Raw genomic sequence first — 11,720 nt, 5'->3', positions numbered from 1 at the left:
CCTCAGAACTCACTTTAAATGGAACAGTGAAGGACGGGAGTTCAGTGGGGAGTGAAATACCCTAGAGGTTAGAGCCCTTGGAACCACATCATATGAGGAAGAGTTGACTGAAAGGAAATCAAAGTTGACTAAAAATGAAACAACAAAAGATCTAGACAGGACCTAATGAGCATCATCACATTCTTGGAATTTTGTCTTGGAAAAGATGATTAGATAGACAATATGAAACTAATGAGAGCCATAGCAAAGGCCAACAAATAGAAATTATGGAGACACAGATTGATTCAATAGAGAGCAGAACTTTCTAGGTATTAGAACGGTCCAAACAGACTATATTGCCATAAAAATTTAAGAATTAGTAAATTCTTTGTCATGGTGATGAGTAAGGAGAAATCATACAATATTTTGGAAATACTGCAGAAGAGATTCATGTTGCAGAAGAGATTAATACAGTAGTTAGAACATATTGTATTTAGCATTCTTTCTTAATTCTAAGATTTATTTTTACCTTTGCCAGCTCTTTCTTCCTAGCTAGACTGGGAATTTTTTGAATACACTGTACCCAATATTTAAAAAAAAAAAAAATTCTTTAAAGCTTAAAGCTGTGTGCCTTGCATGTAGGTACTCAATAAATATTCATGATTGATTAATCCATATGTTAGAGAAAAGCTAGTAACTTACTAATGACAAAATTCCATTACCGTGCCTCAAATTTATCCATGTGAGTTTGGATGATGACAAGCTTTGTGCACTTCTAGATACTTCTTTTGCTTCAATCATCCTTCTTTATTTTCTTTTGAGCTGTACTTACATTTACTGACCAGTGTGCCCATTAGGAATATGTTGACATCTCTCCCTTTTAGTTTCATGGCCCAGCCCTCACTGCAGCTGAGCTTTTGGAGTGATGCTGAGATAATACCCTTCATTACTCAGCTTAGCTCCTTAGCCCTCTTTTGTTCCCTCTGGTTATGAGAAACTGTGTTCAGAATTAACCCATTTCAATTAGCGGCCTGTCAATTCAGCATGACCTAATTGAAACAAATTCATTCTAGACTTTCATCCACGTATAATTGATAATTTGAAACCAAGTTTAAGTTCAACATCCTAAGAAATAAAGTGATGATAATTTATAATAATGACAGCATTATAGGCTGACAGGAGTTATAAGTCATTTAATGGCCTCCTTTTACAGTGTACTTTTAGATCCTTTATTTTCTATCTTTGACAATCAGAAAAGATCACGAGGTTTCTTCTGCAGCAGCAGCTGTATAACCAGTCCTTTGGTTTTTGTTCGTTGAGTCTATTTGGGTTGTTGGTTACATGGAGACTTCAGAAGGAGCATGCTCAGTGTAGTGTTCTTGAGCACAACTTAAACAGTTGTTACTATGCCATTTGTTTGATCAGTTCCCTGCTGTGCATTTAGAGATGTGAGATGATATAAAAATAAATAAATATAATTTCTTTTCTGTGAGATTAGTTTTTTTTTTTTTTTTTTTTAATTTTTTAATTAGGTAGATCCTTTATTTTTCAATATTGTCTCTTTGAGTCACCAAGATAGTTACTATGAGCAGCTGTAGGGTACACAAATAAAGAGCCTGACTAGCCTATTCTTTTATAGATAAGAGATAGAATGACCAAGCTCAGAATTCCCATCTGGCTTCTGAAGAAATTGTCAAAAGATGAACACAATCTAATGATGATGATGGTGATGAAGGTGATATTGATCATGATGGACGAACACAGACCTGAGATAAGACCAAAAAACCAAACCCATTGTGGTCGAGTCGATTCCAACTCATAGCGACCCTACAGGACAGAATAGAACTGCCCCGTAGGGTTTCCAAGGAGTGGCTGGTGGATTCAAATTGCCAACTTTTGGTTAACAGCCAAGCTCTTAACCACGGTGCCACCAGGGCTCCATGAGATAAGACAGGATGGTATGTTTTGGTTTAGGTACACATTCATGTTCTTTACAGGTTCTAGCACATAAAAGGATACAATGTTGAATGAGTAGTAGGATTTGGAAGGTAACAAAAGTGTTGCCTAATTAAAATGAAATCCAAAGGCATCATTGCCAGCTGCTAAAGGGTTAATAGATTTGCTAAGGCATGAAGCTAGCCAAAATGAACAGCAGACTTGAAGGAAGATACTGAGAAAATCTTCTTCAACTGTCATATGTAAGCAGACTAATGTATATTTAGTGTACTTTAACAACGGATATTAACAAATTAACCTGTCAGACATTAATTGGCATTAATGAAGCTTGCTAAGAACTGATTAAGCTCACAAACTGAATTTGCCTAGAGTAAGCATTTTAGAAAACTTAAGCAATTCTCAATCTACGAGGCACATGAGAATGTCCTGGTGTAGGTTTTAGAAATAGTCTTGTCTAACCTTTAACTTCTCCTTTACTTGCTTTTTGCAAATGTTTCTGCATAGCTAATAAAACTCATGTACAAGACTTGATGTGACTGAGAGACAACAGGAAAGGCCCCCTACAATAATAGATTCGCTCCATTAATTTAAAGTTGACTCCCTCTGTTGAAACACCCTTGAACATGAATGCCATATGATGCAAACGGAGTAGGTTGCTCCAGTTTGGATGAGGGCCCACTACAAAGATAAAATTATTTCAAGTGTGTTTGAGAATCTGGAGGCAGTTTACCAGAAAATCTATCTGCATGAGATCTAGGGAGCTGCCTGGGAAAAGAAGTCTAGAAATAGAAAACTTGATTCTAGCAAAGTTTACCTCCTAGAGAGAAGTCCATTTTTCTGAGCACATTGTAAGTCTGAAACCAGTAGTGTGGCTTTGACCCAGACCATTTTGACTTATAGGGAGAAAAATCACAGAGTCACAAATGAAAGATCTACATTTAGCCAAACCTTTTAGGGCAGAGATTCTCAAACTTTAACAAGCATGTGAATTATCTAAGTATCTTGTCAAAATTCAGATTCTGATTCAGTAGGTACTTTTGGCCACGTGAGGCCAATGATGCTGGGTTCCAGAGACTACAAGTTCTCTGGTGTTAAAATCTGTAGATCTAAGCAAGGATCTATGAAATTAGGGCCCAAGGTGGTAATACTGTGGTGGTTCTTTCACAGAGTGTGGCAAAAAAAGAGTAGCACGTTCCATACTTAGTCTCTGAACACTGAATAGGTTTGCAATATCATCGGCTTCAGGTCCATCCAAGGCATCCGTGTGAACCAAAAATCAATAGAGTCAGCAGATACAGAGTGAGGGCTCCAGGAGGAACAGCACGCCGGCCACCCAGCTGGGGCAACAGCATGCTGGCAGAACCTAGCAAAAGTTAAGATATTGCAGGGAACAAGACCCCATAGGCTGCTCTAACAAAAAGAAAACCAAAAGAAAAATACTCCTCCGCAGAACAGAAGGAAGCAGAAGAGGCGGGAAGAGACATGCACAGAATAGTTAATGTGAAATTTGATTTGTGCATTCAAGCATTACTGCATCGAGGATGCCCCAAAATACAGCAGGTTGTCTGGTTTGCACTTGTAAATTGTGGGGCTCTGCTGTAGCGGTCAGGGTGAAAGAAGAAACATGGGAAACCAGAATACTTGCAATGTCTATAAAAATAACAGCAGAAGACATTTTATTGAATTTCATCATTTCAAAAGTAGTTTTACATACAAAGCCTCATCATAAGAATTCATGTTCTTTGAGACTGAATATAAGTTAATATACAGTGGATAGGAAGAAGATGAAACAGGCTTCTGAAAGATAATTTTTCCATGGACCAGCTCTGGATTGGCGTTTCTGACAAACAGAATTTTCCCAGGATAAGTCAAAAAAGCATTTTAGAAAAATTTAAAAAATGATTCTCAATACAGGAGACACATCAGAATATCCTGACATGGATTCTTACCTAATCCTTAATGTATACCCCAAACACTGAAGTTTTCTGAATACCCTGGGTGTGCTATATCCTGAAACCTCAGAATGGTGCAATCTACAGTATAGTCAGTAACTCAGATATTTTGTCTTCACAGTGCTAAATATCTGGAGGATTAGTGTCTGATTCAATATCACCAATCCCAGACTGTAGAGTTATTAAAAGAGGTTTCTTTATAACACAAAAGATCAGGATAATATTTCTTTAATAGTTCAATAACTTAATAATATTGTATAATAGAAATAACATTAAATACATTTGAATTTAATCTCCCATTGATTTTTCAACCCATATAAGCACTTCGCGTACATACTTTGTAATCTAAATTGATAATTTGTAAGAGATCCAACCAGTTTTTAAGATATGAGCTGACATTGAGATGACTTACCTCTCTAGTCTATAATCCTTTGTTTTTATTAAGGCTACTTAGTATATTGGAAAGAATGCTGGCTGCAGAGTCAAGTGACCTAGATTTTAATCTTCATTCTGTAATTTACTAGCATTCTGATTATGAACAATTCACTTGATCACTTTCGACACAATTACATAATCTATAAAATTAGGATAGCTTACTCATTGATTAAACCCACCCACTGATGTTGAGTCTGTGCAGACTCATAGTGACCCTATCCAACAGAGTAGAACTGTCCCATAGGGTTTGTAAATCTTTATGGAAGCAGACTGCCACGTCTTTCTCCTGCAGAGCGGCTAGTGGGTTTGAACCACCAAGCTTTCAGTTAGCAGCTGAGCACTTATCCACAGGGCTCCTTACTCATTGATTTAAAAAATAAATAAATAAAACTCGTTGCTGTGGATTTGATTCTGGATCTATAGGACAGAGTAGAACTGTCCCATAGGGTTTCCAAAGTGCAGCTGGTGGATTTGAACTGCCGACCTTTTTGTTTGTTTGTTTAGGGAAATTAAATTGTATATTAGTATCTTCCGTATGCACTTAGCAGTGAAATACGTTGCAGATATCACATTCTAAGAAGTCAATCCCATGGTTATAAAAAAATTTTAAGTTAATTTAATGAAATTTACAGTGCATATTGAATGCATGATACAAATGGAAATGTAAATTTTTGTATTAATAAGGAAGCCCAGTTTGCTAAGAGTAGCATTAATATCATTCATATCAGATTTTGTTATACATCTTTGTAGTTTAGCAAATGCCCTTAATAATGAAAAACAATTAAAAAGTGTTATTTTTTATTTAGGACAAAAAAAATTTGCTCTATGTAAAAACGGGGAGGACCAAAAGATTTTTTATATGCATATTTAATTCAGATACATAGAAATTTCATGAATTTAAGAAGTATTTAAACATTAACAGAAAATTGTTAGTCTCATTTGTTTAAATGCTTATGTAACTCTTCAATCCATCTGATTTTATAAAACTGAAACTCTGAACACAAACACTAGCAGCAAAGTTCACATTTACTGTAATATGTTCCTAAGTATCAAATTGCATCCATTTATTATGAGTTAAATTTGAAGAACACCACAGATTTAAAAACAAGGGTACAGAAATGCCTGATTCTTTTTAAGTCCACAAATACCTAGCATCCAAAGTAACCTGTAAACAAACCTCTATGCTGCTCAATGAATTATTTCTAATCTCTACAATAAGCTAAATGGTATCGGTTCTAATACATGAATTTTATGTAAGTTATGGTTTCATTCATTACTTTGACTGTATTACTGATGTAGCAAAGAGGGAAAATTTCCAACTACTGTATTTATTTAAAACAAATTGACAGGTTCAAGCACCTGTCTTTAGAAAAGCCAGCAGCATTTCTTAATGCACTCAAAGTTAAGATCTGGCCTAAGCCTTTAATACCTTCCTGGACAGCCATGCAACTAAACACCCTTAGCAGATGTTGCGTAAGGGAGAACAGCATAGAGCAATTTGCACTTTTCCCCCTGGATAACAGAAACAAGGTAAAGCAAATCCAGATCTTTTTGAATGAATAGCTGTCATGTTTAATACACTTGGAGCTCTATAAAACTAGAGCCACTATCATATATATGCTTATATAGATATATACTTATTTTTTAATAAAGCATTGCTTGAATCAAAATTTAAGGATGATCTTTTTCACTTCAAGGGAACAATAAATAAAGTAGAAAGGATGAATTCTTTTGCATATTTCTGTGGAAGAACGGAAAACATTTATACTTTGAGAGGTCTGGACAATTCCTGTACAGAATGCACAGCTTATATACACTATCTGTGTAATTTTTCTTGGTTGGGGTATTTAAATGCAAGCGCTCCTCCAAGACAAGAAGCCACATTCATTCTTGTCCAAATCCTTCTCTCTCTCTCTTATTGCAAAAAGAAGCTTTTCCTTTAGTTGTTCGTAACTCTTATATGGTGGTAGATCCAAGCGATTAAAACTGCCAGAACCAAATGATTTGCTTGGTGTTTCTTGTATAAGGTCAGTAAACAGCATTTCTTTGCCAGTCTGCCAAGTCAGCTTCCTGCATGCCACATAATATAACCTCCAATTCTTTTTCATCCAAGTACTGCAGCCATTGAAGGGGAAGAAATTCATTGATACCATCAAGGAAAGCTTTGGTCTATTCTTGAACTCAAGAAAAATGCCATTCTTGTCCTAGACCAATATGTTCATCTTTGTTCTCTAGTCACTAGGGTATTAGAACCCCCCAATTTCAGATCAAGAAGTAACTTTTCCCAAAATCTCCATCTCAACAGAAGAGTACATTTCTAAGCCACATTCTTCCATGTTATTGTCTCTTACCCAGATAAGGGAGTTATAAAATTCAGTATCAATAGATTCCAAATCCTTAATAGTACTTTTTTTTTTTACTTAGCATATGCTTGTAGAATGGTAAAGAGAAACCAGTATGGATAAACTTTCCATGAAAAAGTGCCATAGCGATAAAGCGACCAACGAAACAGAACTATGAAAGATGATCAGGATTAATGGTTGATGCTGGATTTATCTGTAAGCAGTAGTTGTTCTTGCCAGCATACTCAAATTAACAATACACTGGGTTCAAAACTTCATGTGAAAGCAAGAAAAACCATTCTCATGCTAAACCACCATAATCAAGTCCTTCTTCTCCTCGAAATATTATGTATAATTGTGTCCTCAAGTTATAGGGTTTTAATGCCATAATCTGTAGGAAGGAATCTTCAAACAATGTCTGCCAGGATACATTGATCTTCACGTGACTGGCTAGTGCATTAGTCTGGCACAAATACCAGAAGTGAGCAAGCTTCCACCTAAAGCTGTGTTTGTAAACAATTTGTGGACCACCTTTAGTTACAGATGACTTCCTGTTTTGAGGATCTTTGAATGTTATTGCTCTTGTGTTATGATCAATGAAGTACCTAACGCCTTCTGGAGTATACCTAATTTCCCAGCCTTCTGGCAGGGGTTCTTCATTCTGTAGGCCTTGAGTTCTTGGCTCTTCCCACTGGGTTGTTTTTGTGTTATGATTCACAAAATAAACTCCTTCCATTGAATCCAGTCTTTTTTCCCAGCCTGGTGGCAAAGGCCCACATGGATCATTTTCTGCATCTAACGTTGAAGCCGAATAGAGGTATTGTTGGTTGAAATGTTGCATAGCCTCCTGCAATTGGTTCCACTGAGCCTGCCACTGTCCAAAGTTTCGAACAGATTCCATGGTAGGACACTGCCATGTTGTTGTTCTGGTGTTATGATCCACATAATAAACTCTCACACGGTCATCAACTCTTCTTTCCCAACCTGGAGGTAAAGGTTGTGGTCTCTCCCACGTGGCGGTTCGGGTATTATGATCCACCCAACAGGTTCTACCATGAGGATCTTTTCTCTGTTCCCACCGATGGCAAGGTTTCTGTGCTGGCATTTCCAGACTGCTGCCATATAGGTTCCACACACCCATCTGATTGTCTTATTTTGGCAGCTTCAAAAGCAGAACTATTTCCTGAATTAGAGGTGGCAGGGTCTAATGTACTTCTAGCTTCTGATTCCAATGCTGCACTGGTAGAAGAAAGACATTCATTGTTTTCTGAGGAAGGCAGTATTTCTTGAACTGAAGGATCTTCAACAGAAGTACCAGTGCAATTTGAAGACAAGGTGGTTTCTTCAGATACTATTGCAGGCCCCACAAAGGATATGTTATCAGTTGGTGCAGATGAGGATTACTTTCCATTAACAGTGTCACTGGCAGACTAAGATGTGAGTGGTTTTGGAGCTGGTGTATTTTTGGGTCTGGCGGTAACCTGAGACGGAGATGAAGATGTGTTGTCTCCATTAACTACATACGAACAGCATGAGTTTTGGACTAGAGTGTTTGTAGGTACATGATTATCTATTCCATTAGTACCTTCAACAGCCAACCTGGTAGTTGTCCTTGCTGAAGGCTCTCCATTTTCATGTGAGACATCACTGTTTTGCTGTATTTCTATGGTTGGAGATGAGCTGCAGTTTACTAGATTTTCTTGCTCAACCACCAATTCATCAAGTACAACTGTCAATTCACCAGTTTGCACTATACCATTCTTGTTTTCCAAGGAAAGTTTTAATTGTTCTTTCACTCCTTCCAATTTTCTATTGTGTTTTAACAAAGCTTGTTTCAAATATATTGTTGCTTTCCCCAACGTGGCATCTGCTTTTAAAGTGTGATGACTCCAGACTCGAAATTTCAGTGTAGACTGTTGGGTCACATTTCCCGTTAGCTGTTCATCCCATTTTAGGTTAGAAGGACTCCTGTATTTTGCTGTTTTCTTAATTTCTCTACCTACGGATACTTCTGCATATATTGCTATTCCAAACCAGTTCTTTTTTCTTTTTAATTTGATGCTAGAAACTGTAACTCAAACCTTCAACTGTGGTTATTACTAGTATCAGATCTTGGTGAAGCAGTGACCATGTCCCAAAATTCAGCTTAAGCTATGTACCAAGAACTGTGCCAGACACTGGGGATACAAAGATGAGTACAAGACACGATTCCTTCCTTCATGCAGCTCATAGTCTTAGTGAGACAAACCCGATGTGAAGCCGTCGACTCCCGATGGCCAACGTAGCGGCTCCTCCTCCTGCGGCGGGCGCCCTCACCCTTCCGCGCCCAAGATCGCCATCTCGCAGTGGGCGCGGCGGGGAGAGCCGCCCAGGCCGCCTGCGGCCACTCTGAATCCGCACGCCGCCCTCGCTGACACCCGACCCTCCTGAACCGCTGACCTTTTGATTAGCAGCCAGCGCTTAACCACTGCGCCACCAGGGCTCCTACTCATTTACTAGTAAGGATTAAATGAGAAAACGTGTGAAATATCTAGTATAGTGGATGACAAAGAAATGTTAATTTCTTACTTACTCTCTGGACTCTTATTTCCTCATCTGTAAAATGGAGACAAAATTATAAAGTCCCCTTACTGCATAGGCTTGTAGTGAGGATTTAACTAACGGATGTGAAATGGACATTTGTTGTGTTTTTGGACACCCTCCTTACATTTGGTAATTTCCTATGTTTCCAAGGAGGGAAACAGAAAATGCTCATTCAATCTCTCTTATAATTAGCTAGACGATTTAGCTTCCACAAATCAGTGGTGCTTCTGAAAGACCTGGAAATGAGCGCTATGAGAAAGTGGCCTCATGTGACGTCGTCAAGAAGGGCTGTGCCAGGGGCATCTGTTTTTGGAGCTGGCAGTCGTGGAACCCCTAGTGACCAGTCCAAGCTTCATCGGTGCCAAGCAGTGATGGAGTGGTGTTTTCATTAGAGTGGCTGCCATGATTTGGTTGGGCATGTTCTGGTCGAGGTAGGTCCAGAACAGGATCATTGATTTTCTTTGTGGCTCTTTGAGCTAATTAATACTCATTTTCAGAAATTAAAATAGCTAGACTGGATTCTACTGCTTACAAATAAGAATTCTGAATAGTACAGGATATATCTTGTGCTTTATAAATAATTTCACATTTGTGTTGGTTTTTTGGGGCCTACATATCTTGACAAAGTGAATTTTTCCCGAACCAAATCTTTGGAAAAAGAGTGTAACAATTCAAGATCAGGGTATCTTTACTGAAATCTGGTTCAATTAAATATGCTCATCAATTGCCCTCAAATGGAAAACTAACATGGTATGTCTATGAGAGTCCCAAGGTATCTTTCTAGATAGAGCCAAGCTTTAAATGTAAAAATCAAATTAATAAAAAATATTTTAGGAGTGTATGTTAATTTTTAAGTAAATCCTATAATGGAGAAGGCCTTAAAATTTCAGCACACAACTCAGAAACAATAAATCAATGATGAGAGCTGTGATTACATTAAAAATAAATCCAAATGAAAAACAAATCAACAAATACAAAACTAAAAAAAAAAAAAAAAAAGAAGAAGAATTAGGGAAAATATTTTCAACATATCAAAAAGACCTAATTTCTTTAATATATAAAAAACTCATGGGAAAAATGAGAAAAGAGCAACAACAACAAGATCCTAATAGAAGACTGGATAGAAACAGTTACTTCAACAACCACAACAAAAGGAATACTTCTAATAGCCTTTAAACAGAAAAAATGGCCATACTTATTCATCATAAGGTATATGTACATAATAGTCATAGGATACCTTTCTTTCAAATATTTGATCAAATAATTTGATACCACGCTGTTTTGGAGTGATGAAGAAGACTGGCACTATCAAACATTGTTGAAGGAAGTGTAAATTAGTGTAAATTCTATGAAGGAATTTCGGCCTACACATCAAATTATTAAATGCACTTGCACTCAAAATTCAATTTTTTAGAATCCATACATCTAATATGATGCCGGTAAACCCCTCCAAAATGTGTACATAAGAATATTCATTATAACATTGCCTAATATAGAAAAAGATTAGAAATAACCTAAAACAGAAAACCAAACCTGTCACCATCAAATCGATTCCAACTCATGGCAACCCCACGTTTCAGAGGAGAGCTGCACTCTATTGAAATAACCTAAATGTCCATTAATAAGTAACTGGTTAAATAAATTATGGTAACTCCATACAGTGAAATAGAGTCAGTCTCAGGGTTAGGATTGTAGTTAATGTGAATGCTGAGATCCAAAAAATCAAAACCAAACCCACTGCCATGGAGTCGATTCTGACTCATAGATACAATCTCCAAAATAGTATAACTTACGAAAAAATTAAGCTGTGGAACAGTGCTTAGTAAAGCATGGCCTTTACAAAGTTCAATAGATAGGTATTCAGTTTTATATGTACATTGATGCATATAGAATGTCTCTCCAGGAATATGTCAGAAAGTCCCAACCATGGTTGTCTCTGGGAAGACACCTTGCTGACACACAGACAGTAGGCTGATGTTTGACTTTGTAAAAATTTCTGTACCTTTTGACTTTTGTACAACGTGCATGTGTTATTCATTAAAAAAATCATTAATAATAAATAAATTAAGAAAATAAAGTAACACATTTATGAAAGTAAAGTTGTGTGTCTGTAAGTTCAGTATACTAATGGCAGAGCTAGTGTCAGAACTGTTTGAAAACAAGGTTTTCTGACTCTAAGATCAGAGTTCTTTTCACGACTTTGCATTCACGTTTAAAAAATCTCCAGGGATTACAGAAATAACTTTAGTAATGGAATTTTAAATTAAGGTGAACATTTTTCACATTTTAGATAAATGTGAAAAAATAGATCGTATTATATTCTTCCTGAGGATAATCACAAGAATCACAAAGCTATGTACATCCAGAACTTATTGATTTGTCCAATTGAAACCTAACATCATGCACACTGTACATTGATTTTTCAGAAGAATGCCTTGGAACACATCTGCTCATTTTACCCTGCTGAGTCTGC

General features: G+C 37.0%; 1 pseudogene; it reads right to left on the bottom strand.

Annotated features, from left to right (window-relative positions):
* Positions 1-6,206: 6,206 nt before the first annotated feature.
* LOC101359475 (NEDD4-like E3 ubiquitin-protein ligase WWP1 pseudogene) lies at positions 6,207-8,881 on the bottom strand (annotated as a pseudogene).
* Positions 8,882-11,720: the final 2,839 nt, after the last annotated feature.

Source organism: Trichechus manatus, unplaced genomic scaffold (genome assembly GCF_000243295.1).
Source record: "Trichechus manatus latirostris isolate Lorelei unplaced genomic scaffold, TriManLat1.0 scaffold00078, whole genome shotgun sequence".
NCBI classification, from domain to species: Eukaryota; Metazoa; Chordata; class Mammalia; order Sirenia; family Trichechidae; genus Trichechus; species Trichechus manatus.
Note: the sequence above shows the minus strand (reverse complement) of the source record. Positions and strands in the feature narration are given on the sequence as shown.